This window comes from Oratosquilla oratoria, chromosome 12 (genome assembly GCF_046742065.1).
Source record: "Oratosquilla oratoria isolate Oo_2021 chromosome 12, ASM4674206v1, whole genome shotgun sequence".
Classification (NCBI taxonomy): Eukaryota; Metazoa; Arthropoda; class Malacostraca; order Stomatopoda; family Squillidae; genus Oratosquilla; species Oratosquilla oratoria.
The window spans coordinates 45,653,899-45,661,795 of NC_134788.1; positions in this window are offsets into that span (position 1 = coordinate 45,653,899).

Below are 7,897 nucleotides of genomic sequence, written 5' to 3' on the forward strand. Positions count from 1 at the left end.
CGAGACCATGTCGGCCAGACGAAGCGCGAACGAAGTGAGTGTTTCAGCTGGATGCATAGTTGCCTCCGCCAAACGATCAGCTAAAGCGCCAGCCGACGCGGGCGCGTAGAAAAAAGTGCGGAACGCTAGTTTGAACGCGTTCCAATCATCGGGATGCCCACTTTTGGCTAACCGAGCGGCAATCGCGGCATCACCGGCAGTTTTCTGCTGAGTCACGGCTATTTTGTCAGCATCCGGGATCTCGGGGGACCACCTTTCATCTAACAGAGCGAGCCATGATTGCGCATCCGTGCAAGCAGGCAGATTGGTAGTGGGATGATGGTTGATCCCAGAGGAAATAAATATTGGAACACATCCATCTTTCTTTTCACAAACGTACTTCCTATCTCTCCCCTCTTACTTTCATCTGTACCACATCCATCCACAATAAAAGACTCAAACCTTAGGGCACTGGTTGGAAAAACTCCTAGACCCACTTATGCCTTTACTTTTGTTAGAAATGTCCCCTGTGGGGCTACAGTGAAAAGGATGCTTAGTCCTAATCCCCATCCCATTTTTCTCGGCTCCTATGATTTAAGTGGGAATACTTGGTGGCAGCATTCTATCCCTCACCATAGGGTAAGTGAAAAAAAGGAAATGAATATTGAGAGAAGTGGTACAGGGCAGTAACAAGGGGTTGGAGGACAGCATAACGGAGGGACAGTCACAGTATAATAAAAGTGTCATCATTTCTCTGTGAACAGTCATCCTCTATCACAGACAAAATGATGTGTGGCTCTGGCCCGTAGGGGCGCCTCATATAGACCATAGAGTATCAAATGCATGTTACTTTACTACAATAACACACAGCCAATACCCCAGGCTCTACCGCTCTTGTAAAAAGTCTTGACTGTTCTTAACAGCTTTTCTCCAATCCCATATGTCTGCAATGCCTACCCTGTCATAAGCCTTTTCCAAATCTATAAAGGCAAAACTGTTCCTAAAACCTGCTCATATATTTACCTTACTATAAAAGTATCATCCACACAATCCCTTCCTGTCCTAAACCCAGACTGTTCTTCACCAATTACTCTCTCTCTTCCTCTCCTAATTTTCTCAATTAAAATCCTACTATAAGCCTTCCAACTACACTCAAACTGATCCCTTTGAAACTACAACACTCAAACTTGTCCTCTTTTCCCTTGTAAAGTGGAACTATACAGGAACTCCTCCAGTTCTCCGACTGTGCCGTTACGAGCAGCAACGGGGCTTTTTTTTTTTATATAATTCCGTGTACCTCCATGTTTACATATTTTTTGTCGTAAGGCTCGTTTCCCCTCGGAAGGGGTTTCAATTTTGTTTTTTGTAATGCTTTAATTTTAAGTGTATTTCGAACAGAGACCTCATCTGTTCGAAATCCCACCTTTGTAAGTTGTCTGCAAGCTATGTCGCAAGATAACATCGCATTATTTGTACAATGTTCACTTTAAGAATTAGAATTAAGAGGGTGTGTAAGACCGGTTGCCGTTTGTGATGTCACGTCACACATCTAGGCGCCAGTCTGGTTCGAATCTCGAAAGGTGTACACACCCCTCTCTGTAATCAACTCAGTAAGTAGTAAAACCCTTTATATTTTAGTTTTAGAGTGTACTAGTGGATCCTTGGAAATACTTTTATATCATGTGTAGCTTTTAGCCTTTAGTAACTACAGTCCCATTTCCAGTTTTCATCATTCCACCGTAACTATCGAAATTCCTTTGGGTCCATCCAAGGTCAATACATATAGGTCTGCCAATGTAAAATTCCGCGCCATCTGTGAGGTCTCTGTGACCTCATCTGGGCCCCTCTTGACCTGAATGAGTATTGGGTTCGGCTAGAGCCGCTACCCAACTTGACAAGTTAGGTCATTCAGTTGCACCTGCTCTGTGAAGGTTACTGTGTGGTGCCGTCGATTGATTAGTGTTTAACCAAGAGCACCTCATGGGAGTGATCAGAGATACCCACATAAGAACGATTTGGGAAATAAGAAATCAAGGTATACGTTGCCACCACCCAATCGTCTATATGGATATATCTGACCATAAATGGAAACTGCTCCTTGTTATTCACGTCTGACTCCGTCCCCTTTCCTCAGGTCGTTCGGGGTTGGTTCTGGGTAGCGAAAAGGCCTATGCCCAAGTGGGGGTAGTAAAAGAATATAAGTGAAGGTCTGCTATGTGTTAATTATTACACTGAAGCAAAAATATAGTAAGGAAATACAAAAGTATATTGTGGTTTTCTCCAACTAGACAATCTATTGATCCTTACAATATGAAAAATATATGGGTATGCGAGATATCTAATAACACAGTTTTTTTTTTGCTTATGGGCATCATAAGTAAGGTCCACAAGGCACGTGGAAAAACGTAGTTATTTACGCTCCAACCTTCTGGTCACTGTATAAGTCTACTTACAATATTGTGTCTACCTTCAACCCCGTATTCTTATTAGAGAACGATCACAGACAGAATTATACTCTAAGGATTACACTCTCATAGCTAATGTATATATGCGTGACACCGTCTAACTCCTTCCACGCAGTGTTTGTGGAGTACACTCCCTTTAAACCCCTTTTTTTCCATGCCTGTTATCGGAATAGTTTTTGGCATCAGATTCAAAACTTAATAATAATAATAACTATCTAACCTACTATATCTGCACTATATCATTTAACTCACATATTGACATTTATTTTTCATTAATCTTACAGAACGTACCCATACCTGTTATCGGAAATAGTTTTTGGCATCAGATTAAAATTTTAGCTGCGCACAAAAAGAACGAGACGGCTATGTGTTCGTATCTATGGGTAAACTACTAACCTCCCTGTTGTATTATTTCGTAAAACTTCATTTCGCTTCTCAACACAGCCCCTAGCTGCTACAATCTCTCCCTAAACTATTTCTCTAGTGGAATCCTGAACTGAAAGTTGGGAATTTTTTCCTATTACTCTTAAAATTTAATGGCCTTAGTTTACGCCTCTGTCCGAACGTGTTAGTGACGTCACGGGTGGGCGGAGCTACGGTGCGCCCGCTATGTTCGAGAACATTCTAATGTCGTCTCGAAACTTTAGTTGAACCAAAATCAGCTGAAATATATTTGTAGCTATCTCCTATTGTATGTTTTTCTTCAATGATTATAGTAAGGCTCTTTGCCAAAACATCTTGATAGGCAGACATAGAATAAAATAAATTCATGGTCTATTAAGGCTCTATTTTCTACTTTGCTTCTTGGTTGAGTAAAACCGTCACGACGTCCATAATACCCAATCTCTCAAGTCAACACTCAAATAAACCAAATAGATAAATAAAACGAAATTCCAAAAATAATATCCCTTCAAAATTCCTGTCCTTACAACTGCACGTCGTACAGTCTATCTGTTGACCTGTCTCGGATCTTTATCATTATATTTTGGAAAGAATGAATGCCAAACAACTGTGCAGTTTATGCCTGCTTCAACAGAAAAGTAAAAACAGCAGGCTCAGGCATTCGTTATTTTAGATTCCCCAAAAAATGAAGAAATCAGGAAGAAATGGATTATATCATGTGGTCGTGCTGACAAGATAAATGCTGACAATGCAGTGATATGTTCGGTACATTTTTGTAACAGTGATTACAAGGATGACATGAAGTCTCGTCTCCTTCAAATCGAATCACCGCAGAGGCAGCGAGTGCTGAAGGATGGTGGAGCAGTTCCCTCCCTTGTTTGACCTAAAGGTAAGATATGTGTAAACCAAAATACTACTATTACTACTACTACTACTGCTACTAATGATAATAATAACAACAACAGTGGCTTAGAGTACTTTATGTCACAGCAAAATAAGTCTTTATTATGTATTGGTATCATATTTGTGAGTGAGGAAGGGAGATCTACGATATTTTTTATTATTCTAAAGAATATTTTAAACACTTTCAGATACCTGTCCAACTGAGATTTGCAGCAGCAGATCAGACAGGGCAGAAAAGCGTGGGCGCAAAAGAACAGTGCAACAAATGCTAAGTGACAATAGTGATCAGTTGCATAAAAGTGATGCTGGTAATAGAGTAATTTCAAACATCTGTGACACACAAAGTGATCAAAGTGACCAACCAGCAAGTGGTAATGATAGCCATAATGTTCTACAGAATAAGATGAATATTATGGAGAGGCCTTCCTCACCAAAAGCAGCAAGTGTTTCAGAACTTCCAGAAAACATTCAGAACAAAATTAGAAAGCTAGAAGAGGAAAATCAACAGCTACAGAAAGAAAACGCTTCCTTGAAAGAAAATATTTGTCATTCACAAGTAAGTGATTGCAAAGTGCATTATGAAATTCGGAATATTTTGAAACCGCTTTTCAGTGAGACCCAAATAAGTGCTTTAATTATGAAAAGCAAGAAAGTAAAATCGTGGACTGATGAAGATATAGCATCCGCCCTTACTCTTAGAAGTTTAAGTCCAAGATGTTATAGGTATCTAAGGAACAAAAAGGGATTTCCATTGCCATCTGTGTCCACTTTAAATCACCGAGCACAGAAGTTTGCTTGTGAGCCTGGCCTCTTATCATCTGTTTTAACACTACTGAAATCGAAATCTGAAATGTTAGGTACAGTTGAAAAACTTACAGTACTCTCATTGGATGAAATGAGTATTGAAAAACAATGGAGTTACGACAAAGGGAATGATGTACTTTATAAACCACATAAAAGTGTTCAGGTTTTTATGTTAAGAGGGCTTGTAGGGAAGTGGAAGCAACCAATACATTATCAGTTTGATGAATCGAATATGCAGGATCAGTTATTAGACATAATTAATGAAGTCGAATATGTTGGTTATCCTGTTGTTGCAGTGGTACATGACTTAGGATCTACTAACTTGCGTACATGGAAAAAGTTTGGTATTGACCCAATTGAAGCAAAGAAAACTTCCTTCAGAAACCCATGTGGTGATAGAGAAGGGTTTGTATTTGCAGATGCTCCTCACTTGATCAAATTGATTAGAAATAACTTTGTGGATTCAGGGTTCTTGTTGAAGGACGGAATTTTTGTTTCTGATTACAGTATTCGGGATATGCTTGTCAAAACCAAGACAGAATATGGTTTAGCTTATAAACTGAACGATATGCACCTGAATGTACGTAAGCATCAAAGACAACGTGTCAAACATGCAGTGCAGTTACTTTCACAGTCATGTTCCAGTTCAGTTAAATATCTAGGAGAAAAGGGACTGTTAGAAAGTCCTAACTGGTTTGAAACTGCAGAAGTGATAAGTCTGGCGGACGAGTGGTTCGATGTTATGAATTCTTATTCCATGTATGGTGACAAAAGCTCACGCAACGCATTTGGAATTCAGTTAGATAATCAGATAAACATTTTGAATAAGATGACTAACCTGATGGCAACAATGAGAGTAAAAAAACCCAAATCAAAGAGCCTTTATAAGTTTCAGAAGGGAATAATGTTATCAAATCAGTCACTTATAGGTCTATTTCAAATGGTTCAGAAGTTATACGATGTTAAATACATAATCACACAAAGGCTTAACCAGGATTGTATTGAGCATTTTTTCGGGTGCATTAGACAAATGAGTGGTCCATTCGAGCACCCAAATGCTGTAGATTTTAAATTCAGGCTGAGAAAGGTGTTGCTTGGGAAAGAAGTCGCATTAGTTAGTGACAAAACAAATTCCAGGAGTAAGGATGACGATTATGACTGCCTTTCAAGTCATACGTCTCAGGGGATAAATCAAGATATAAATGAAACATCTAATAAGAGAAAACTAGCATTGGAAATATGCTTAACTAGTCTCGTTTTTAAAAGCATGGATGTTGATTTGCAGTCTGATAACACTGATGTTGATGCTGACATAGATGGAAACATGAGTGAGGTGGAAATATCTGAAAATGGAGTAAAATCTGTTGCAACAGTAATTGAAGAAGAGTCATTGCGATACATAGGAGGTTATATAGTAAAGAAATTTGCTTCAAAGTACCCTCGGCTACGGAAAAATGTATGTGATGAGCCATCCTCACACAAGACATGGATAGATATGGTAAATAGAGGTAATCTGTATATTCCTTCTGATCATTTATTTTCCCAGTTAACAATCATGAGAGAGGTGTTCAAGGCTCTACATTCTGAAGACCTTACAGAAGGAACCAATTGTTTGAAAACTCTCGCTTCTGATCTTGAAAGTGCAAATGTTGACTTACCTAAAGATGTCATAGCATTTTTTGCTCAAATTCCTTATACTTTAGAATGAGGCATCTCAATAACCTTCTAGTTTTGGAAAAGAAAAAACAAAGAGAATGCAGAAGTGAGGCTCGCATAACTAAGAAATTGTAATACAGCTATGAGAATCTTCAACATGTGAATTCCCTTTCCTTTGTTCAAAACATGTATCATTTTCATGATTTCACTGGGTGCAGGTCCTCATTTAAAGAGTTTGTAATGTGATTTATTGCTATGTATATTTACAAGATAGAAATTAAAAACATACTTTACGGCATATGCCTTAACATTTGTTACCAAAGAAGTTGTCTCAATAAAGTTTCATTCATATATGTAGTTTTATTCTAAACTGAACTTTCCATATAACATCGACAGTACTTAGAAATTAATTCATTTATATTGTAACTGGAAATTGTCGCTTAAAACTGAACAAGTAGGGAAGAAAAACTTAGTAACTGAGAATGAGGTATGGATGGGCCTAGTTGAGCCCCCCGACTGCTCAAGAGGGGCTCAGGTGAGGTCACAGACACCTCACCCGATTTCACATTGGCAGACCTATATGTATTGACCTTGGGTCCATCCTGCGTGATGGATCGGATCTGCAATAAAGACGCATCGAACATTCCCGTGAATAAATAACCTTCTGTCCCAAGTCTGTCTACGTCACGGACGCTATGATGCTGATTGTCCATTTGATCTGCGCAGTCCCCAGTTCGCTGCGCCTCACCGACACTCCACCCTCTTTTAGAAAAACATTAAACAACTTCACCAGACAGTCCCTTATCACTGTACCTCCTTTTTTTAGGCTCTCTACATAACGTCCATCCAACCCTTTCACCTTACTTTTCCTTATTTCTCCTCCATTTTCTTCACTCATCACTTTCATTTTCTTAGCACTTCCCACTGCAACTACCTTTCCCTCCCTATCCTCCTTCACATTTAGCAACCCCCTAAAATACTCTGCCCACCTTCCTCTTATTGCCATCTCTTCCATTATCATCTCTCCATCTGCATCTTTTACCTTTTCTTCTCTACTTCATTCGCCTCTTCTTCCTTTCTTAATTTCCTTCCAAAACATCTTTTTATTACTTTAAAAAGATTCCCTCCCTCTTATCTTTGCCCCAGGACAGCGGTGGCGCCATGGGGGGCTTTAGCCTCCCCAAAAAAGTGGTCAGCCCCCCCCCCCCCATTATCTCCCCATCTGAAATGAGCAAATTGAAAATTTAAAACCCTCATTAAAATAATTTTATTAAGTGGAATTTTTAATAACCAGGGCTAAAAATTTGTCAGCCATCAGCGCTAGCCCAACCATTAACCCCCTCCCCATCTGAAATGAGGACAACATATGTGTATTATTACGGCGTTATGCAAGTTCAACTACCTCATTATATACAACCCACGCCTCAAATCACCTGTAACCCGCTGTAGAAATGTCACACATTACAGATAGCCTCTCTGTAATGTGTGCCCAATATATGGAGAGCCTATATGCAGAGCCTATGCACCGACTCAGGGCGTGGCCAGGCGACAATAGTATTCCCAAAGTATATAGACCAGGGGTTTTCAAAGTGGTCGATCGGAACATCCAAGGGGTCAATGAATAGCCAAGGGGTCGAAAAGGGGTCGGTGAATGTTTACTGCTGGAGTAGAAGAGACCATTCAAAAAT